At 44.3% G+C, this 24,717-nt stretch overlaps 1 protein-coding gene across 1 annotated transcript in view; it reads left to right on the forward strand.

Moving 5' to 3' along the window:
- The window catches only part of LOC124606431 (putative polypeptide N-acetylgalactosaminyltransferase 9), a 629,702-nt gene that overhangs the window by 285,399 nt on the left and 319,586 nt on the right, over positions 1–24,717 (forward strand). The window contains exon 3 of the mRNA XM_047138413.1: positions 22,253–22,288. The gene's annotated coding sequence lies outside the window, so the exon portion shown is untranslated. The remainder of the gene's footprint in view (positions 1–22,252; positions 22,289–24,717) is intronic.

Here is a 24,717-nt window from a genome sequence, read left to right on the forward strand (position 1 = left end):
CCATGTGTTTTGTCATGCTTGCTTGATAAAGACCTCAAACGTTAGAGTAGCAATTCTCTCTGACACGTAGAACGGCTACCACGGTGAATTGGTTCAAGTGGCTCTGAACACTGTGGGACTTAACATCTGAGGTCATCAATCCCCTATAACTTAGAACTACTTAAACCTAACTAACCTAAGGACATCACACACATCCATGCCCTAGGCAGGATTCGAACATGCGACCGTAGCGGTCGCGCGGTTCCAAACTGAAGCACCTATAACCGCTCGGCCACACCTGTCGGCTACCAGGGTGAACTGGTCCTGTTCGTGTTAAGTGTTGTTACAGGCCTGGTAGGGTATTTAAGGAACGTGAACAGCTTCAGATATTGAGTATTTACTGTGAAGCACACAAGGACGCAGCGTACTCCAGTAAGACAGCGTTGTCAGTAATTGACAATGTTGGGATTGAGAGTCTCCATTTGACCGGCTGACCAAATCTCAAAGGACCTGGAAGTGCAGTTGAACGGAGAGCGCAGTGTCTTGAAAGAAGGATATAAGGTGAACATTAACAAAAGCAAAACGAGAATAATGGAATGTAGTCGAATTAAGTCGGGTGAGGCTGCAGAAAGTGTCATCACTTATGTCTCTGTGCTGTTCATTTTTGGAACAAATGGTTCAAATGGCTCTGAGCACTATGGGACTTAAGAGCTATGGTCATCGGTCCCCTAGAACTTAGAACTACTTAAACCTAACTAACCTAAGGACATCACACAACACCCAGTCATCACGAGGCAGAGAAAATCCCTGACCCCGCCGGGAATCGAACCCGGGAACCCGGATTTTGGAACCCAACCTACGACCAGCTCAGAGACAGAAGTGATGACACTTTCTGCAGGACCTGACCATCATTTTGCAGGACAATGCTCAAGCACGTACAGTCCAAGCTGTTACTGATTTGTTTGACTGCTGCTAAGTGCTATACCAGCTACTGCACTCCCCTGACTTAAGCCCTCGTAAGTTCAACTCGATTTTTAAACAGAAGGAAACACTTCACGGCATTCGCGTCAGAACTGCAACAATTTAGTCAGGCAATAGACCGCGCCGCTCGAACCGTCAACACAACTGGCACTACTAAGAGTATCCTACGACTTTCACATCGCTGGCAACGGGTTATACACAATGGTGGTGACTACTTTGAAGGTTAGTAAAACTTCGAAACACGTATTTATTTGTACGAGCTGTAAATAAATAGTTGCCACTCTTTAAGTTCCAACGCTCGTACGAAGGGAGTATATTGAGGGTGGCAATAACTAAATATGTATGTTTTTGAAATAAAACGTTTTACGGCAATACTCTTTTTATTGTATAGCCACACGTCGTACTTCTCTTTATCGTTCATTATAAAGGTTTGAGCTACGGTCCTTCTTGACTATACGGCGTCCAGTATTTTTTATTCGGTAATCCGCTACCTCTCATCAACATCAGTTTAGAAACATACCATCGTGTACTCTTCGCATGAACATGATGTTATTAAAAACGTAACGCAAAATTTACTTTGGCTCTCCTGTCTACCATACAGTTCAATTACTTGGGGTAAAGTAATTCGTCCACTTGCTGGAGTCGACGTTGGACAGGTAGCAACACAAGGAAAACGCACACCGTTCATTCACTCATCCGTGTCCAGTAATGATGATCTACATCTACATGGCTAGTCTGCAATTCACACTTAAGTTCCTGGCAGAGGGTTCATCGAACCATTTTCATACTAGTTCTCTACCATTCCACACTCGAATGGCGCGTGGGAAAAAGGAACACCTAAATCCTTCCGTTCAAGCTCTGATTTCTCTTATTTTATTATGATGATCATTTCTCCCTATGTAGGTGGGTGTCAACAAAATATTTTCGCATTCAGAAGAGAAAGTTGGTGGTTGAAATTTCGTAAATAGATCTCGCCGCAAAGAAGACCGCCTTTGTTTCAGTGACTCCCACCCCAACTCGCGTATCATAACAGTGACACTCTCACCCCTATTGCGCGATAACACGAAACGAGCTGCCCTTCTTTGCACTTTTTCGATGTCCTCCATCAATCCTACCTGGTAACGATCCCACATCCGCAGCAATATTGCAGCAGAGGAGGACAAATGTAATGTAGTCTGTTTCTTTAGTGGGTTTGTCGCATCTTCTAAGTGTCCTGCCAACAAAGCGCAGTCTTCGTTTCGCCTTCCCCACAATGTTATCTATGTGGTCTTTCCAATTTAAGCTGCTCGTAATTGTAATTCCTAGGTATTTAGTCGAATTGACAACCCTTAGACTTGTGCGATTTATCGTATACCCAAAATTTACCGGATTTCTTTTAGTACCCATGTGGATGACCTCACACTTTTCTTTGTTTAGTGTCAATTGCCACTTTTCGCACCATACAGAAATTCTCTCTACATCATTTTGTAATTGGAATTGATCGTATGATGATTTTACTAGACAGTAAATTACAGCGCCATCTGCAAACAATCTAAGGGGGCTGCTCAGATTATCACCTAGATCATTTATGTAAATCATGGACAGCAGAGGGCCTATGACACTAAATTGCGGAACGCCAGATATCACTTCTGTTCTACTCGATGATTTACCGTCTATCACTACGAACTGTGATCACGAATCCAGTCACACAACTGAGACGATACTCCATATGCACGCAATTTGATTAGTAGTAGCTTGTGGGGAACGGTATCAAAAGCCTTCTGGAAATCTAGGAATATGGAATCGATCTGAGATCCCTTGTCGACAGCGCTCATTACTTCATATGAATAAAGAGCTAGCTACGTTGCACAAGAACGATCTTTTCTGAATCCGTGTTGGTTATACAGTTTTTAATCAAGGACTGCCTTTACTGTATGCAACATATCGTGAAAAACAGTATTATGCTACATGAACCTGTTTTGTAAATAAGAAAACATCATTGCAGTTGCTGTTCTACTAACTTACGTTCTCCAAAGAGTAACACATCTGCCTTCTTTCCGTCAGTGTGTATTCTACTCATACAAATTGTCAACGGAAGACAGTTGACTGAATGACCGCTGTTCATTTTCCATGTGCTTACTTTTATTCATCCTCAACGCCGGCATCGGGCGAGCTACGTTACCTAGGGTACCTGCACTGTATGCCAGAATACGGGAGTCAAATGAACTTTCGTTGTTACGTTTTTAACAACGTATGTTTAACACGAAGATGATATGTTTATGAATAGGTCTTGAGGAGAGGAGGTAGATTACCGAATGGAAAATACAGGGCGCTGCTTAAAGAAAGTATACTGCTTGGGACGTGACCTACCAGCAGAACCACCTTCAGTTCTCGGAGTCTCATAGTGCTAAATTTGTTACAACTGTAACACTGGTATTACGGGAAAACTTTCAATAATTTTCACCACACAGCTTTTGACTATTAAGATTTTTTCTAGTTTTATTGTCACTGTAAACCGTAAGATGACCAGCAGTTTTGACAGGAAGCAATTGTGTGCAGGTAGACACTTCCACATTTCTAGTAAACAGTTTGGTAGGGCCAAGTCAACCACAGTGGACTTTTGTCTACAAAGTCTCACAGTTTAATATCAAAGGTAGCTTCCAATTACACAGTAAGTTTGACTATGATATACAACAACGCACATATATGTAGATAGTTCACACTGAGCAGTAAAAACTGTATAAACATGTAATAGTCTTGCAGTATTATACGATTGATGGATATGCGCGAACTTTTTCAGAAAGAGATTTGCGAAGCAAAGATACAATAGACTAGATTATATGACGTTAAAGCTTTGACTGCTGGCCTCTGATTTTGATACATACAGAGTGAGAATTATTGACTATATGAAATAAAATCGTTGTTAACTTCTGAGCGGTTTGCGTTAGGACGTTCAAACTGCACGATTGACCGCGGGGCATTATGGAAATTAGTATACGCTTGCGTACCAGCTTTGTCGTTGATTTAGCGACGAAGCCAGTTTCGTTTGGATGGGTTCGTCAATAAGCAAAATTGGCGCATCTGGGGGACTGAGAGTTCGAATTTCGCGATCGAGAAGGCTCTTCGTCCTTCGTGGTGTGGGATGTCCAGTCACGGAATAATCGGTGCGATATTCCTTGATGGCACGCTGGCTACCAAACGGTACGTGTAGATTTTGGAAGATGATTTCGCCGCACGGGGTAGCCACGCGGTCTCGGGCGTCTTGTCACGGGCCGGGCGGCTCCCCCCCCCCCCCCCCCCCCCCGTCGGAGTTTCGAGCCCTCGCTCGGGCATGGGTGTGTGTGTGTCGTCCTTAGCGTAAGTTAGTCTAAGTTAGATTAAATAGTGCGTAAGCTTAGGGACCGATGACCTCAGCAGTTTGGTCCCATTGACCTTACCACAACTTTCCAAAGATGACTTCATCCCCATTATCCAAAGTGACAAGATGTGGTTCATGCAAGACGGAGACTGTTTGATGTCCTGGAGGAGCACTTTGAGGACCGCGTTCTGGGTCTAGGGTAACCGGAGGCCACTGGCAGGGGCCTCGATAGGCCGCCATATTCTCCGGATCTGAACACATGCGATTCCTTTTTGTGGGACTGAACTGAAGACAAGGTGTGCAGCAATAACCCCCAAAATCAATGCTGAGCTGAAAACAATCATTCAGGAGGTCATCGATCATCGACAGAATCGATGTTTCGACACTTCAGCGGGTCATGCACAATTTTGCTATTCGTCTGCGTTAGTTCATCGCCAATGATAGCAGGCTATCGAACATGTCACAACCCAAATCTGAGTGTCTGTAGTGACGTTTACATGTTGAATAAAGTGTGTGCCGCCGCAGATTGTAATTTCAATTTTTTTTAATATAGCTCAATAGCTGTCACCCTGTATGTGTTTCGTGTATGATGGCTCGACCGGAACTTTCACATAGTTGTCGTCATCACAATATCCGAGCCCAGACGGACTATTTTGAGGTAGAGGTCGGTCTCAGAAAGAATGGGGCAATAACATAATGTGATTTCGGAAGCAATATAACGTCTCGAAAAACGGCTAGGTTTGATTTTGCTAATTCAGACGGGCTATATGTTACAAGCAGCACTGGGTTCAACAAGTACTGTTTGTAGTAGTTTAGAAAAATGCAAAACGTCATGAAACCATTTCATACATTCGCGTTGGGAATAACCCATTTTTAGATTTATAGCCATCGACGAAAAATTATCCAGGTTCTTTATTAATGTCCTAAACGGTAAGTGAAAGTTGTCTTCTGATTCCGAAACATTAGAGCAACAAAAGTACAATGGTCAAAGCTGGAATCTTACACGTATGATGGCACAAAAGGGACATATTAGAACTGTAATCAAAATTATTTCGTAAGTTAATTAGTTTCACAGAAACTGAAATACGTTACCCTAAGATTGGAATGCCAGTCTTCCTATTGAGTGTTGTCAACATGCTCCACTAGACTGAAGGCTCGGTCAAAGATTCCTATCTGGTATTGTAGTAAAGTTTTCAGTCGTTAATAACATTCAATTAAGACGATTTTCGACAAAAGCAATTATGCTTATGAAATCGGTATTTTTAACAGAAAAGCCTGAATAATGAATTTCAGCGAAACAAATTCTGGTTAAAGTTTTGATTGTTTCACGTACGTACTACAAAATGGTTCAAATGGCTCTGAGCTCTATGGGACTTCACATCTGAGGTTATCAGTCCCCTAGAACTACTTAAACCTAACTAACCTAAGGACATCACACACATCCATGCCCGAGGCAGGATTCGAACTTGCGACAGTAGCGGTCGCGTGGTTCCAGACTGAAGCGCCTAGAACGGCTCGGTCACACCGGCCGGCGTACGTACAGCACATGTGCTTTCTAGATGCTGTAATTTAGAAAGTTAACAATGAGTAAAGATAATAATTAATTTTGTTTCAGTCATCGCTCTTCTCACTGGTTTGATGCGTCCTGCCACGAATTCCTCTCTTTTGCCAACCTCTTCATCTCAGAGTAGCACGTGCAACCTACGTCCTCAATTATTTGCCGGATGTATCCCAGTCTCTGTCTTCCTCTACAGTTTTTGCCCTCTACTGCTCCCTTTAGTACCATGGAAGTCATTCCCTCATGTCTTAACATATGGCCTATCATTCTATACCTTCTCCTTGTTAGTGTTTTCCACGTGTTCCTTTCCTTTCCTCTCCGATTCTGCGCAGAACCTCCTCATTCCTTACCTTATCAGTTTACCCAATTTTCAACATTAGTCTGTAGCACCACATCTCAAATGCTTCGATTCTCTTCTGTTCAGGTTTCCCCGCAGCCCATTTTTCACTACCATACAATGCTGTGCTGCAAACGTACATCCTCAGAAATTTCTTCCTCGATATAAAGACCTATTTACGATACTGGTACGCTTCTCTTGGTAAGGAATGCTCTTTTTCCCAGTGCTAGTCTGCTTTTGATATCCTCCTTGCTCCTACCGCCATTGGTTATCTTGCTGCCTAGGTCGTAGAATAATACTTAATATGGATGCAGTAGTACCAAGTGGAGGGTGTCAGCCTGCTCTGTTTCACGCTGTTCATATCTTCGTAAGGAACAAAGACACAAGAAAGAGAATCATACCGGTTAATGCCTCCCTTGTAGATTGTACTGTATTGTATGTTAACCAGGGATCTAGAAACGACGGAGAGGCTCCGTCTCCGTCGCAGCCGCAGTAGTCCACAACCCCACGACGGCCACCGCAGTCCACTTCACCCCTCCGCCGCCCCACACCGAACCCAGGGTTATTGTGCGGTTCGTCCCCCGGTGGACCCCCCAGGGAACGTCTCACACCAATCGAGTGTAGCCCCCTATGTTTGCGTGGTAGAGTGATGGTGGTGTACGCGTACGTGGAGAACTTGTTTGCGGAGCAGTCGCCGACATAGTGTAACTGAGGCGCAATAAGGGGAACCAGCCCGCATTCGCCGAGGCAGATGGAAAACCGCCTAAAAACCATCCACAGACTGGCCGGTTCACCGGACCTCGACACAAATCCGTCGGGCGGATTCGTGCCGAGGACCAGGCGCTCCTTCCCGCCCGGAAAGCCGTGCGTTAGAACGCACGGCCAACCGAGCGGGTCTCCCTTGTAGATAAACATCGTTTGCATGATAAATTTTTGTCCAGGAGCAAAATTAAAAAGAAAATAATTATTTTGGGTTTTCAAGATGAATGGAAAACCCCGTGTAGATTCCCCACTCTTGCGGAGCACACAAAGCGATTACGCAAATGTGTTGCTAAACACGACCGCAACATTCCCCATCGTAATGTGTACGGTGCCTGTAATCCGCACATATCCATAGAGTGCACGCTGTTTTGCGGGACTCCGCTCTCCTGTTGTCTGTTGGCTGCACTGGACACAGTGACGATCGCTCACCTGCAGACGGGCAGGGCTGCCAACCCCTGCAGTAAAAAGAAGGAGACACGCTGGGAGGCGGCGGTACAGGCTCGCTACAGCGCACGGGCAACAATACTTGTCGCGGGCAGAAATTTCACGGCGCGTCGCATTGTGGGGCCACAAAGGCACGCGGCCCGCGCACACAATGGGCGCGCCTTGCCCCGGCCGCTTATCTGCCTAACGAGCTGCCTGGCCCCATTGTCTCAATCGCGGCGCGGGCTCGTTAAACCAATTAATGAAACATCCTCGGCCGCTAATGAGCCGCAAGCGAGCCGCCACGCCGGCCATCCGCCCGCCCGTGCTGTACCACTGCCCACCACAATGGCAGCCAAACTTTTCGTGCTGGGGGAAGTGGGGGGGGTATGAGGGAGGGGGTTACAGCTAGCTAGCGATGCCCCCAGTCTGCGGGCTCAGGCGTTGCGTACAGTGGGAAGGCCCGCCAGGTGATACGGCAGCGTCAGGTGCACTGCTGCTGCGCAATACGCCCGTATCTGGCAAGGCCGTGACTCGCTTAACAGTCACACTGTACCGTGTTACAACTCCTGTTGGGATGTGGTAACTGAAGCTCAAATAAGCTCAGACGCCCATGATAGCAGAATACTTGTTTCTACTATAGTTAATTAAAATTGGTGGCAGTTTGCACTGCAGTAGAGGGAAGTGCCCCAAACTGGACCTCAATTTTGTTTCTGCATTTTTAAAAACTGCAAATAGTGAAACTCATACTATAAAAATACACTACTGACCATTAAAATTGCTACACCGAGAAGAAATGCAGAATATAAACGGGTATTCATTGGACAAATATATTAAACTGACATGTTATTACATTTTCACGCAATTTCGATGCATAGATCCTGAGAAATCAGTACCCAGAACAACCACCTCTGGCCTCAATAACGGCCTTGATACGCCTGGGCATTGAGTCAGAGCTTGGATGGCGTGTACAGGTACAGCTGCCCATGCAGCTTCAACACGATACCACAGTTCATCAAGAGTAGTGACTGGCGTATTGCGACGAGCCAGTTGCTCTGCCACCATTGACCAGACGTTTTCAATTGGTGAGAGATCTGGAGAATGTGCTGGCCAGGGCAGCAGTGGAACATTTTCTGTATCCAGAAAGGCCCGTACAGGACATGCAACATGCGGTCGTGCATTATCCTGCTGAAATGTAGGGTTTCGCATAGGTCGAATGAAAGGTAGAGCCACGGGCCGTAACACATCTGAAATACACTCCTGGAAATTGAAATAAGAACACCGTGAATTCATTGTCCCAGGAAGGGGAAACTTTATTGACACATTCCTGGGGTCAGATACATCACATGATCACACTGACAGAACCACAGGCACATAGACACAGGCAACAGAGCATGTACAATGTCGGCACTAGTACAGTGTATATCCACCTTTCGCAGCAATGCAGGCTGCTATTCTCCCATGGAGACGATCGTAGAGATGCTGGATGTAGTCCTGTGGAACGGCTTGCCATGCCATTTCCACCTGGCGCCTCAGTTGGACCAGCGTTCGTGCTGGACGTGCAGACCGCGTGAGACGACGCTTCATCCAGTCCCAAACATGCTCAATGGGGGACAGATCCAGAGATCTTGCTGGCCAGGGTAGTTGACTTACACCTTCTAGAGCACGTTGGGTGGCACGGGATACATGCGGACGTGCATTGTCCTGTTGGAACAGCAAGTTCCCTTGCCGGTCTAGGAATGGTAGAACGATGGGTTCGATGACGGTTTGGGTGTACCGTGCACTATTCAGTGTCCCCTCGACGATCACCAGTGGTGTACGGCCAGTGTAGGAGATCGCTCCCCACACCATGATGCCGGGTGTTGGCCCTGTGTGCCTCGGTCGTATGCAGTCCTGATTGTGGCGCTCACCTGCACGGCGCCAAACACGCATACGACCATCATTGGCACTAAGGCAGAAGCGACTCTCATCGCTGAAGACGACACGTCTCCATTCGTCCCTCCATTCACGCCTGTCGCGACACCACTGGAGGCGGGCTGCACGATGTTGGGGCGTGAGCGGAAGACAGCCTAACGGTGTGCGGGACCGTAGCCCAGCTTCATGGAGACGGTTGCGAATGGTCCTCGCCGATACCCCAGGAGCAACAGTGTCCCTAATTTGCTGGGAAGTGGCGGTGCGGTCCCCTACGGCACTGCATAGGATCCTACGGTCTTGGCGTGCATCCGTGCGTCGCTGCGGTCCGGTCCCAGGTCGACGGGCACGTGCACCTTCCGCCGACCACTGGCGACAACATCGATGTACTGTGGAGACCTCACGCCCCACGTGTTGAGCAATTCGGCGGTACGTCCACCCGGCCTCCCGCATGCCCACTATACGCCCTCGCTCAAAGTCCGTCAACTGCACATACGGTTCACGTCCACGCTGTCGCGGCATGCTACCAGTGTTAAAGACTGCGATGGAGCTCCGTATGCCACGGCAAACTGGCTGACACTGACGGCGGCGGTGCACTAATGCTGAGCAGCTAGCGCCATTCGACGGCCAACACCGCGGTTCCTGGTGTGTCCGCTGTGCCGTGCGTGTGATCATTGCTTGTACAGCCCTCTCGCAGTGTCCGGAGCAAGTATGGTGGGTCTGACACACCGGTGTCAATGTGTTCTTTTTTCCATTTCCAGGAGTGTATAACGTCCTCCGTTCGAAGTGCCGTCAATGCGAACAAGAGGTGACCGAGACGTGTAACCAATGGCACCCCATACCATCACGCCGGGTGATACGCCAGTATGACGATGACGAATACACGCTTCCGACGTGCGTTCACCGCGCTGTCGCCAAACACGGATGCGACCATCATGATGCTGTAAACAGAACCTGCATTCATCCGAAAAAATGGTGTTTTGCCATTCGTGCACCCAGGTTCGTCGTTGAGTACACCATCGCAGGCGCTCCTGTCTGTGATGCAGCCTCAAGAGTAACCGCAGCCATGGTCTCTGAGCTGATAGTCCATGCTGCTGCAAACGTCGTCGAACTGTTCGTACAGATGTTTGTTGCCTTTCAAACGTCCCCATCTGCTGACTCAGGGATCGAGACGTGGCTGCACGATCCGTTACAGCCATGCGTATAAGATTCCTGTCATCTCGACTGCTAGTGATACGAGGCTGTTGGGATCCAGCACGGCGTTCCGTATTACCCTCCTGAACCCACCGATTCCATATTCTGCTAGCAGTCATTGGATCTCGACCAACGCGAGCAGCAATGTCGCGATACGATAAACCGCAATCGCGATAGGCTACAATCCGACCTTAATCAAAGTCGGAAACGTGATGGTACGTATTTCTCCTCCTTACACGAGGCATCACAACAACGTTTCACCAGGCAACGCCGATCAACTGCTGTTTGTGTATGAGAAATCGGTTGGAAACATTCCTCATGTCCGCACGTTGTAGGTGTCGCCACCGGCGCCAACTTTGTGTGAATGCTCTGAAAAGCTAATCATTTGCATATCACAGCATCTTCTTCCTGTCGGTTAAATTTCGCATCTGTAGCATGTCATCTTCGTGGTGTAGCAATTTTGATGTCCAGTAGTGTATGTAGTACCGAGTGGTTATAATTAAAGTTGAACTTTCAAACCGCTGTAGAAATAACACCACTGGTCAGAATGACGTCAAATCGCAACGGAATATTATGGGAGAAGGGGGAAAAAGTACGGCAGAAGAAAAATAAATAGTTACAAAATGTAGAAATAGATGACGCTTTAAGCGTCACAATTTAATAGTGGTCGATTACAAGTGACAAATTAATCATACAACAGTGCCTAAGGTAAACGTTTGACGTTGAACTGTACTACTCAGTGTGCATTGGTGCACAGGTGTGATATAACATCGGATGGGAAAAATCGGCTTTTAATAGTCCTGAGGCCAAAAACCCCATAAAAAGCATCGGTCAAAATCAAATCGGATTATTAATTTCCGTGTGACTGGCGCAAAACATGTTCAGTATGCTGTCCACCGTTTTCTGCAACAAGTTGAAATCGAGAAACAGCATATTCCGCCACTGATCGAAGTGTTTCTGGGGTCACGTTCAGAATGTCAGAATGTGTTACGCAATGCATGCCTTCAAATGGTTCAAATGGCGCTGAGCACTATGGGACTTAACATCGGAGGTTATCAGACCCCTAGAACTTAGAACTACTTAAACCTAACCAACCTAAGGACATCACACACATCCATGCCCGACGCAGGATTCGGACCTGTGACCATAGCAGTCGCGTGGTTCCGGACTGAAGCTCCTAAAACCGCTCGGCCACCGCGGCCGGCTGCGTGCCTTCAATGCAGTTAAGTTTGCAGTCGTAACACTGAACAGAACATTTTTCAGATAGCCCCACGGCCAGAAGTGACACGGATTAAGATCAGGTGTTCGGGACGGCCAGGCTGTAGGGAAATGGCGGCTGATAATTCTAGCATTTCCGAAATGGCGCTCCAGCAGCTGCTTAACTGGATTTACAATGTGTGGAGGTGCGCCATCTTGCATCCACACATCCACGCTGTTAGAGAGCTCGAAGGCCGTGTTTGTGCAAAAGACACTCCAAGCGCTTATCAGTGACGGTACAGGTAACAGGAGCGAAAGCACCTGTCTCTTCGAAAAAATGTGGCCCTATGATAAATCATTCCCTAAACCCGCACCGCACAGAGACCTTGTCAGGATGAAGTGGTACTGGTTGATTTGCGTGTAGATTTTCCGTTTCCCATATTCGACAATTATGTGTATTGAAATATCCTGGCAGATGGAAGTGGGCTTCGTCTGTCCACAGAATCTTCCACGGCCAGTCATTGTCCACTTCCATGCGAGCAAAAAATTCTAAAGGGAAGGTCTCTCTTGCTGGCAGGTCAACAAGAAACATCTCGTGCACATGGGTAGCAAAGAAGGATGTTTCGTAGGATTTTACGCACCGTGCTCACGGGTATGTCCAATGTTCAGGCAATTATCCGTGCACTACACGTTTGAAAACTACCACTCGTGTCCCCATGCACTGCTGTGGACACCGCTTCCTCTGACATCGAATCAATTCGTTTCCTTCCTCTACCAAGTTGCACACCAAAAGAACCCGTCTTTACGAATTTCCGAATCATTTTCTCCAGACCCATGGCAGTCATCCGACTAACGCCTTTTTTCAAACCCTACAGTGTCTGGAACTTCTGCAGAGCGACTTGTGCACAGTCATCATTCTTGTAATACAGCTTTACAAGCAGAGCACAATCCTGCATTGAAATAGTCGCAAACGCGAAAGCAGGAAAAGCCGTGTGGCGTCGTGTTTATACCAACTTCAATGGGTCGTACGCATGACAGGTGTTTTCAAATGGCTCTGAGCACTATTGGACTCAACTTCTGAGGTCATCAGTCCCCTAGAACTTAGAACTACTTAAACCTAACCAACCTAAGGACATCACACACATCCATGCCCGAGGCAGGATTCGAACCTGCGACCGTAGCGGTCTCGCAGTTCCAGACTGTAGCGCCTAGAACCGCACGGCCACTCCGGCCGGCCAGGTGTTTTCATTTACGTATTCCGACACATACAGCGCCATCTATTGATCAATTTTCACACTATATTTTTTCTCTACCACACACGTTCCCCCTTCTCCGACAATATTCCGTTGCAATTTGACGTCATTCTGACCGGTGGTGTTATTTCTACAGCGTTTTGAAAGTTAATCTTTAATTATAATAACCCTGTATTTAATTTGTAATGTTTTGCACCATTCACATTCTACTCTTGGAAAAAGTACTGATAAGTTAATTTAAAAAAATTAAAGAATCTCAACGTGTACGAGAGTTTGCAGAATATTTGCTAAAATCTAATTAGCGTCCATCTTGGTTACTGTGTGGTTCACAGTAGTGACAAGCCTTGTTTGTATCAAACCACAACTCAAATCTACACCTAGCGACTGATTTCAACGCTAACCAAAGGTATGAAACTTTATTTATTTGCAATAACGATATGCAGGGTGGTTAAAATGAAACTGGCCTGGAAAACATTTCATGCACGTTAAGATAAGCAACCCAATTTATGTTAAGATTAGCAACCCAATTTACATAACCTACTCCCAAGGTGGATGATATACGCTGGGTTGTCTATCTTAAGGTGCATGAAATATTTTCCGGGCCAGCTTTACTTCTCCTACTCTCTATAAAATTCCTGACAGGCTTCTTTCATTCTGTTAGCAAAGATTACAAGATGAGCAGTTCAGCCCCGTCCCCCTTGCAAGGAACCTGACCGTAATCCGAAGGTAGGTCTTGTATGACTAGGTTATAGCTTCAGTTGGCAGGTGCTTTCCTCTAGAGTATATCTGCGTGGATTCAAGCTACAACTTTTTCGATTTCTCTGAAATAGGGGTATCTTACCCCCACTGTAGGATTTGCGACTTAAGTCGTAAATGAATATGTTTGGGAAGTTTTAGAATAGTGCATATTTTTACTTCTTAACTCCCTTCCCACTTCCACCAACACAGTAGGTCTGGTAGCCACGCATCAGTCTCACGGCATTCTATTCGATATAGTAATATGAGGTTGAAACTACTACAGGTGTTAGAAGAGCTTCCTGCCTTACACGAGGGATATCTCCAGCCCCATAGTATTCTTTTAGGGGACGCAGGTTTCGTCATGACTTTGCTCTAGGTTTAGACATCCACTTATATCAGGATTAAACGATAATTAATGCATCCACGCGCTGTATTCATTATGAAGTTGCAGTACTGTCACGCAGCGACCTTCTACACGTTTCGTGGAGTTTCTACGAGGGCAGTTCAATAAGTAATGCAACACATTTTTTTTTCTGAAACAGGGGTTGTTCTATTCAGCATTGAAATACACCAGGTTATTCCCCAATCTTTTAGCTACACAACACTATTTTTCAACGTAATCTCCATTCAATGCTACGGCCTTACGCCACCTTGAAATGAGGGCCTGTATGCCTGCACGGTACCATTCCACTGGTCGATGTCGGAGCCAACGTCGTACTGCATCAATAACTTCTTCATCATCTGCGTAGTGCCTCCCACGGATTGCGTCCTTCATTGGGCCAAACATATGGAAATCCGACGGTGCGAGATCGGGGCTGTAGGGTGCATGAGGAAGAATAGTCCACTGAAGTTTTGTGAGCTCCTCTCGGGTGCGAAGACTTGTGTGAGGTCTTGCGTTGTCATGAAGAAGGAGACGTTCGTTCAGATTTTTGTGCCTACGAACACGCTGAAGTCGTTTCTTCGATTTCTGAAGAGTAGCACAATACACTTCAGAGTTGATCGTTTGACCATGGGGAAGGACATCGAACAGAATAACCCCTTCAGCGTCCTAGAAGACTGTAACCATGACTTTACCGGCTGAGGGTATGGCTTTAAACTTTTTCTTGGTAGGGGAGTGGGTGTAGCGCCACTCCATTGATTGCCGTTTTGTTTCAGATTTGAAGTGATGAACCCATGTTTCATCGCCTGTAACAATCTTTGACAAGAAATTGTCACCCTCAGCCACATGACGAGCAAGCAATTCCGCACAGATGGTTCTCCTTTGCTCTTTATGGTGTCCGGTTAGATAACGAGGGACCCAGCGGGAACAAACCTTTGAATATCCCAACTGGTGAACAATTGTGACAGCACTACCAACAGAGATGTCAAGTTGAGCACTGAGTTGTTTGATGGTGATCCGTCAGGGGCAGCAGCCTTTTCAGTAGTTGCAAGGGCAACAGTCTGGATGATTGACTGATCTGGTCTTGTAACAATAACCAAAACGGCCTTGCTGTGCTGGTACTGCGAACGGCTGAAAGCAAGGGGAAACTACAGCCGTAATTTTTCCCGAGGGCATGCAGCTTTACTGTATGATTACATGATGATGGCGTCCTCTTGGGTAAAATATTCCGGAGGTAAAATAGTCCCCCATTCGGATCTCCGGGCGGGGACTACTCAAGAGGATGTCGTTATCAGGAGAAAGAAAACTGGTGTTTTACGGATCGGAGCGTGGAATGTCAGATCCCTTAATCGGGCAGGTAGGTTAGAAAATTTAAAAAGGGAAATGGATAGGTTGAAGTTAGATATAGTGGGAATTAGTGAAGTTCGGTGGCAGGAGGAACAAGACTTCTGGTCAGGTGACTACAGGGTTATAAACACAAAATCAAATAGGGGGAATGCAGGAGTAGGTTTAATAATGAATAGGAAAATAGGAATGCGGGTAAGCTACTACAAACAGCATAGTGAACGCATTATTGTGGCCAAGATAGATACGAAGCCCACACCTACTACAGTAGTACAAGTTTATATGCCAACTAGCTCTGCAGATGACGAAGAAATTGAAGAAATGTATGATGAAATAAAAGAAATTATTCAGATTGTGAAGGGAGACGAAAATTTAATAGTCATGGGTGACTGGAATTCGAGTGTAGGAAAAGGGAGAGAAGGAAACATAGTAGGTGAATATGGATTGGGGGACAGAAATGAAAGAGGAAGCCGCCTGGTAGAATTTTGCACAGAGCACAACATAATCATAACTAACACTTGGTTTAAGAATCATGAAAGAAGGTTGTATACATGGAAGAACCCTGGAGATACTAAAAGGTATCAGATAGATTATATAATGGTAAGACAGAGATTTAGGAACCAGGTTTTAAATTGTAAGACATTTCCAGGGGCAGATGTGGACTCTGACCACAATCTATTGGTTATGACCTGTAGATTAAAACTGAAGAAACTGCAAAAAGGTGGGAATTTAAGGAGATGGGACCTGGATAAACTAAAAGAACCAGAGGTTGTACAGAGATTCAGGGAGAGCATAAGGGAGCAATTGACAGGAATGGGGGAAAGAAATACAGTAGAAGAAGAATGGGTAGCTTTGAGGGATGAAGTAGTGAAGGCAGCAGAGGATCAAGTAGGTAAAAAGACGAGGGCTAGTAGAAATCCTTGGGTAACAGAAGAAATATTGAATTTAATTGATGAAAGGAGAAAATATAAAAATGCAGTAAGTGAAACAGGCAAAAAGGAATACAAACGTCTCAAAAATGAGATCGACAGGAAGTGCAAAATGGCTAAGCAGGGATGGCTAGAGGACAAATGTAAGGATGTAGAGGCCTATCTCACTAGGGGTAAGATAGATACTGCCTACAGGAAAATTAAAGAGACCTTTGGAGATAAGAGAACGACTTGTATGAATATCAAGAGCTCAGATGGAAACCCAGTGCTAAGCAAAGAAGGGAAAGCAGAAAGGTGGAAGGAGTATATAGAGGGTCTATACAAGGGCGATGTACTTGAGGACAAAATTATGGAAATGGAAGAGGATGTAGATGAAGATGAAATGGGAGATACGATACTGCGTGAAGAGTTTGACAGAGCACTGAAAGACCTGAGTCGAAACAAGGCCCCCGGAGTAGACAATATTCCATTAGAACTACTGACGGCCGTGGGAGAGCCAGTCCTGACAAAACTCTACCATCTGGTGAGCAAGATGTATGAAACAGGCGAAATACCCTCAGACTTCAAGAAGAATATAATAATTCCAATCCCAAAGAAAGCAGGTGTTGACAGATGTGAAAATTACCGAACTATCAGCTTAATAAGTCACAGCTGCAAAATACTAACACGAATTCTTTACAGACGAATGGAAAAACTAGTAGAAGCCAACCTCGGGGAAGATCAGTTTGGATTCCGTAGAAACACTGGAACACGTGAGGCAATACTGACCTTACGACTTATCTTAGAAGAAAGATTAAGGAAAGGCAAACCTACGTTTCTAGCATTTGTAGACTTAGAGAAAGCTTTTGACAATGTTGACTGGAATACTCTCTTTCAAATTCTAAAGGTGGCAGGGGTAAAATACAGGGAGCGAAAGGCTATTTACAATTTGTACAGAAACCAGATGGCAGTTATAAGAGTCGAGGGACATGAAAGGGAAGCAGTGGTTGGGAAGGGAGTAAGACAGGGTTGTAGCCTCTCCCCGATGTTGTTCAATCTGTATATTGAGCAAGCAGTAAAGGAAACAAAAGAAAAATTCGGAGTAGGTATTAAAATTCATGGAGAAGAAATAAAAACTTTGAGGTTCGCCGATGACATTGTAATTCTGTCAGAGACAGCAAAGGACTTGGAAGAGCAGTTGAATGGAATGGACAGTGTCTTGAAAGGAGGATATAAGATGAACATCAACAAAAGCAAAACAAGGATAATGGAATGTAGTCTAATTAAGTCGAGTGATGCTGAGGGAATTAGATTAGGAAATGAGGCACTTAAAGTAGTAAAGGAGTTTTGCTATTTGGGGAGCAAAATAACTGATGATGGTCGAAGTAGAGAGGATATAAAATGTCGACTGGCAATGGCAAGGAAAGCGTTTCTGAAGAAGAGAAATTTGTTAACATCCAGTATTGATTTAAGTGTCAGGAAGTCATTTCTGAAAGTATTCGTATGGAGTGTAGCCATGTATGGAAGTGAAACATGGACGATAAATAGATTAGACAAGAAGAGAATAGAAGCTTTCGAAATGTGGTGCTACAGAAGAATGCTGAAGATTAGATGGGTAGATCATGTAACTAATGAGGAAGTATTGAATAGGATTGGGGAGAAGAGAAGTTTGTGGCACAACTTGACCAGAAGAAGGGATCGGTTGGTAGGGCATGTTCTGAGGCATCAAGGGATCACCAATTTAGTATTGGAGGGCAGCGTGGAGGGTAAAAATCGTAGAGGGAGACCACGAGATGAATACACTAAGCAGATTCAGAAGGATGTAGGTTGCAGTAGGTACTGGGAGATGAAAAAGCTTGCACAGGATAGAGTAGCATGGAGAGCTGCATCAAACCAGTCTCAGGACTGAAGACCACAACAACAAACAACAACTTATTGAACTGCCCTCGTGCTTGAGTCTCAGATAACCGCGAACTATTGCTTTGTTTAGTTACATAGTTGTTGCGGACGAAATGGAACCGTGTAAGTAGAGCTGGCCACTGCGTCTGCATCAATGTGCTGCCATCGAGTTCCTAGCAGCACTAGGTGCAACTCCTGTTGAAATTCACCGACGAATAAAAGCAGTTTATGATAATAGCTAAAGCTGAAAGACTTCAGACAATGGAATTGTGTTACCAGCAAAGAGTTGGGCGACCAATCTCGGCAACCAGTGACCTATCCATAACAATTATCTAACTCGTTATATAGAGACTCTAAGCTATAAACGACCACCTCATGAGAATTCGTGGACGGGGGGAGGGGGGAAGAGAATGCTTTGTTGCAGCTACACAACTCGCCCACACATTTCACGCACTAGCATGGAGGAGCATAGGAGACTAAAACTCACAACAGTGCTGCATCTGCAATGCATATTTGACGCTCTGTGATATTCACCTGTTCTCTAAAATGAATGGACGTTAATGAAGACGTCGTCAGCGGGTTGAAGAAACAGAAGGTGCAGTTCTTCCGTGTTAGCTTCATGAAACTTCTTTATCGTGTATCCAACAACCTGGCGACAGTGTTGAAAAATGAAGCTATTCACTAAAGTGAAAATTGTAAGTAAATTTTCACTGTTTCTCTTGCTGAAATCTTCGCATCAAGTCAGGCGTATCGTTCATAACAGAATTACTTATCATTCATACTTCGTATTATATTTAAAACCAAGAAGGAAGTTAATCATCAGTGTTGACTTCTCATAGAGATATTTATACCAGAAGGTCCCAAGTATCTTCTCATGTTCCACCACTGCGTTCGTGCAACGTCGGAACAGCAAACGGTAGTGCTATTTCAATGGAATTCAAGGGACGTCATTTTCACCATGCTCTTAATATGCATGAGTGTCTTATTATTTTTTTAAACCAACAGCCTAGTGCAAATGATGTCGTTCTTTGAATTTATTGATGCCGTGATCCTCCCAGAAGACGTCGACTTCAACGCAAGTATAAAATGTTATTAGCAGAAGCCTCATGGAAATATTGATGCCTGGGATGTTTCGACGCAGCCATGAGTCATGAAATATTCACGGCCTATTTGCCGAAAACGGTATGCCCGTTAATCAATAACACGAGCATTGGCTGCAATAAACTTTATAGTTGGAGGTGATGTGCTCACAATTTCTCATTGTCAGTAACATTTCAAATATGATCAAATTTCATCGAAGTGTCTGATAATTTGCAATTTGAGATTCGTTCCGTTATACAGTATACTGTTCAAGGAAAGGACGGTTACAGCGGGCGACCTAATGGACGATGCCGATTCATCAGAGAAATTTTAAATGCAGAGTATATAACAATACGCGTCAGAAACTTTATGGATTTATTCTTGACGTTACGAAACGTTCATATCAACGTGGTTTTGAGAAGCTTTCGTTATGGGGAATGAAAGAAATTCCTCGTAGTCGCACCTGATTGTGTAATTAACCTCAGAAGTGCTCGTTCACTCACCTTCTTGTTTGCAATTGGTCGTGGCATTTGTTTTGTATCGTGTTGTTGTTATTTGCTCTACTTTAGAATAAGTTCTATAATAACACATCACAACGATGTAATCAGTCTCTGAACTGACGGATATGCACTACATGTACGGCCTAGTAGATGGGAACGCAGAACGTCACCTTTATAGTGGGCGCTATACCGAGAAGCAGCTACCTTACACAAGAACGATTGTACGACTAAATCAGCGCTCCAAGAGACAAAGAGAGTTGCAGATATTGGGAGACCTTGCGGTGTACGAATGCATGAACCTGAAGAGCGGGATCTTTGTACTGTGTAAGAAACTCCATCAACTAGTGCAAGGAGAACTGCGAGAAGGGAAGGCACCAATCACGTGACGACTTGGAACATTCTGCATGAAAATCGTCTGTGCCCATATCACCTTCAATGGGTGCAAGGATTAAATGAGGCAGACTTCCAGCAAAGAATAACTTTCTGTCAACGCGTGTTATGGCAGTGGCCTTTGTTTCTGCGGTTCTTAGCATGTGATATTCCCTGATAAGGCTGGCTTTCAAGTGAAGAGATCTTCAGCCATCATAACAATCAGATGTGGGTGTATATAAATCTCATGAAGTGTGACAAGACAGACATCAACTGAGTTCAGACTGAGTGTGTGGGGTGATATGATTCTTGACCATCTCATTGGCTCCTACCCCTACTTCTTTCCACAACATCATACTTGACAAACATATCTGCAGTTTGTAAGACCTGAGATGCTCTCATGATGCTCCACCTCACTTTACACGGACAGTTACCGAACAGATGGACGGGTCAAGGGTGACCCACTGCATGGTCTGTCCGATAGCAAGGTTCGAGTCCAGTGGACTTTTTCCTTTGGGTACATTTAAAATCCTTGGTGTATTCAACTCCGATACACAGTGTCGATGTTCTGAGGGATGATACCCGAAACGAATTTGACCAAATATGTCACACATGAGGGGTTTACCCCACTGTAGAGGAAAGTATGGAATACAGGCCCAGGGTATGCATGGAAGTAGGAAGTGGTCATTTCAAGCAGTTCCTGTAATTTGTGTGGTAAATGTATCATTTTTGAGCCATGAATAATAAAACCTTCCATATACATGTAACTGTATTTGGGAAATGTATCATGTGTCATTAATAGCCCTAACATTCATACCTCCTTAACGAAGGGTTTTTGGACACATTTTCACATGAACTTTTTGAATGTTTATTGAGGCTATTTTATATTTTTAACAACATGGTCACACGATCATTTCACAATGGCATAGCTGGTTTCGAGCAGAAAGAAGTCATCCTCAAACTAAAAGCATATAAAGTGTTGCTGGCAACCCAAAGGAAACAGCTTGTAGCATATGACATTAGTTTGAAGATGTTCTTTCCTGCTCTGAACTGAATATGGCATTGTGAAATGCTCCTATGGCTGTGTCGTGAAAAATTTAGTGAATAAAAGATTATACAGAGCTGCCTAGCTCACTGAAGTACATGAGGATGGAAAAAACTTATAAGGCAACTTACGTGTTTAATTTCCTTTCCATTGTTCATCGTATCAGTCATTTCCTGTCTATTCCGCAGTGGTTTATTTGTTTATGTATATTTATTTATTTGAGTCATGAGTCTTCTGACTGGTTATATGCGGGCGAAATCCTTTTCAGCGCCAATCTCAACGCAGAGTGTAACTAGCACCTTACGTCCTCAATTATCTGCTCGATGTGTTCCAATCTATGTCTTCCCTTACAGTTTTTACCCTCTACAGCTAGCTCTAGTACGATGGACGTTATTCACTGATGTCTTAATACAGGTCATATAATCTATGTCTTCCCTTACAGTTTTTACCCTCTACAGCTACCTCTAGTACGATGGACGTTATTCACTGATGTCTTAATACAGGTCATATAATCCTGTCCCTTCTTCTTGTCAGTGTTCGGTTCTGCGGAGAACCTCCTCATTCCTTATCTTATCAGTCCACCTAACTTTCAACATTCTTTTGTAGCACTGCCCATCGTTCACTAGCGTGCAATGCTGTGCTCCAGACGCATGTTTTCAGAAATTTCTTCCTCAAGTTAAGACAAGTAGGGTTCTCTTGGACAGGAATGCTCTGTTTCTGTGCTACTGTGCTTTATATGACCTCCTTGCTTCTTCCGGCATGGGTCATTTTGCTTCGTGATCTCCAGCTTTGAGCTTAAGTTTCTAGCTATTTTAATTTCTACTGCTTTTCATTACTTTTGTTTTTTTTTCCGCCTTGTTTTCAATCCATATTCTATACTTATTAAATGGTTCGTTCCATTCAACAGATCCTCTAATTCATCTCCACTTTTACTAAGGATAGCAATACCATCAGCGTAACTTATCACTGATACCCGTTCAGCCAGATTTTTAGTCCCACCCTTGAACCTTTCTTTTATTTCAGTCAAAATGTTAATGGTACTTTCTCTCCTGTTTCAGACTAAGCAGAAGGCGGCATCATCTCCCTCGTACTCGGTAAGTTGAAAGTAACTGAACGACCTCGTCAGCGGGCGTGTGACGGCATTCCAGTATGAAGCGTTTTAGAAGTAAAATGAATGCCGAAGTAATTATAACATCAAAATGTCTCAAGTAATTACAGAAGTTCTAACGTTATCATGTTCAGTCGTTTAAATTTTTCTGTTACTATTGTCCTTATTCTCCTTAAAGAAAGAAAAACAGGAAAGAAAAAAAATTCACTCGTAATTAGTTTTTAAAATAACAAAGAGTAAATTGCGTTTCCCGTGGAAAGAAGTCTTTTCTCGTGGAATTTAAAACAGATTTTGAATTATACTGGCAGATGCTAATGTTTGAAAATAAGCCTCAAAGGACCACGTTTCAAACTGAGAAACCGAGTCTTATGATTAGTGCCGTGACTTGCAAGCCAGTCGGCGGTGGTGGTTGTTGGGATGTTTAAGAGGGACTAAACAGCAAAGGTCATCCGTCCCCCATTCCAAAAACAGGCGAGCAGAAAATCGGCGAAGCAGGTAAAAACCAAAGGGGGGAGGAGACGCCCCCCAGGCGCTAAAAGAACACAAATGCAGCAACAAACACTACAGACAAGAAGAGTACAGAGGAACACCAGACAGAAAGGAACAGAAGAAAATAAGATGGCCGGAGACTGGTTGACTGACCACAAGAACAAAAAAAAGGGAAAGAGTCAACCATCCGACGACAAGCCAGTCGGCCTAGGTAATTACGAACGTAAGTGCACAGCTCAAAATTTGCTATACTTTTGTGACATTCCGGTCGTTCAAATTTTAATTAGTATCGATAATCATCTTACTTATAATATAAGCAAATTTAATTGTAGCTGCCTTTAGAGAATGGACTGACTCTGATTGGTTGCGAAATACGTAACATTTCGTCAGATGTAATGAATGTCTTTATATCAGTAAATCGTATCAACTGAAACTTCAGATCTATATCAGATACTGAGCATGTGTGTGCAAAATTACTGAAAACAGCATAAATATTGACTAGAGAGCCTGGGTTTTGTAAAATGCAAACGAAATGGCGAGCTCATTCAGTACTATATATTTGCATGTGCTCTGTAATAAACTGAAACGTCCCCTTAGAAAAATTATAAATGACTGTACTTAAACTGACACACAATATTTTTAGCGCAACGCAATCTGACTTTCAATAATCCCTACAAAAGAATGGCCCTGACTAACAATAGCCTACACCTTTCATGAATCACTTACCTCACAAAAATCTTCGTTACTCGAACTACTGCAATACAGCGAGCGACACTACTGCCAGCTAAATAAAAGATTCAAACTACTGAAGGCACTAACTACTGATAATCATAGTCAGCTAATGAAAGATTTTGATAGAGAACGAACAATGTATTTGTCTTAATAATGTTCCAAAGTCATCATATATATATATCAGTTCACGATATCCAATATTACAAATTTACTATTTCTGATGGACACAATCCTGATCGTCCGCTCTCAAAATTCTGCCATTTGTCTCCCCACATCCACCACTGCTGGCGGGTCACCTCCAACTGCGCAATGCTACGCGCGGTTCACACCCAACTGCCCAACACTACAATGGCGAATATTCCAACAATGCCAACCAGCTACAGACTGCACACAGCACAGCCAGTGATTTTCATACAGAGCGCTAGGTGTCCTTATCAACATAAAAACCTAAACAGCCTACTTACAAAACACTCAAATACCACTAGTTTTCCTCGGATTCGCCTCGATTCGTTTAAGTTGTTCGTAGTGTGCGCAGTTTTTTTTTTAGTTTCACAATAACGCTTTTTGCGCTTCCACAAGACTGAGGGAGATGTTAATGACCGGCTTCAGTATTTACTACCATTTTCTGATCTTAGTAAAACTGTTTATAAGAGTTATTTGTTGAAATTTGAATCCGAAGCATTGTAAATGGGAACGATATAGTTAAAATTCATGTCCCTTTTACTATCCTTATCGTTCGCGCTTAGTGCAGCTACTGCACATATAATACATCTGCAAACGCTACCGATTTACATCCCAAGGAGCACCTGCGGTCTCTACGACAAGCTTTACTGACTGTCAAAAAAGTGAGCAGACATGCTCGGAGATTATCTTTCACTAACTGTGTTAACACTGTACGGAATACAAAAGTTATTAACTAAAGTAACTAACGGAACACTGCACCCGAAAAGAATCTACGTAAATCATCGCACGCTTCTCTGCGCGCGCGCACACACACACACACACACACACACACACACACTCACTCACTCACTCACTCACTCTGCTCGCGCAGGCGGCACAGTTTCCAACATTTTTAAGCTAACGTCACAAGACCTGTATGTCACTAAAGAAAGATGTCTGTTGAGTTGAAAAATGTAAAATCAGAACACATATTCTAAATTAGGCGATATGCCCACTGGGGACTTTACAGCC

The sequence above is a fragment of the Schistocerca americana genome, chromosome 3 (assembly GCF_021461395.2).
Source record: "Schistocerca americana isolate TAMUIC-IGC-003095 chromosome 3, iqSchAmer2.1, whole genome shotgun sequence".
In the NCBI taxonomy this organism is placed as follows: Eukaryota; Metazoa; Arthropoda; class Insecta; order Orthoptera; family Acrididae; genus Schistocerca; species Schistocerca americana.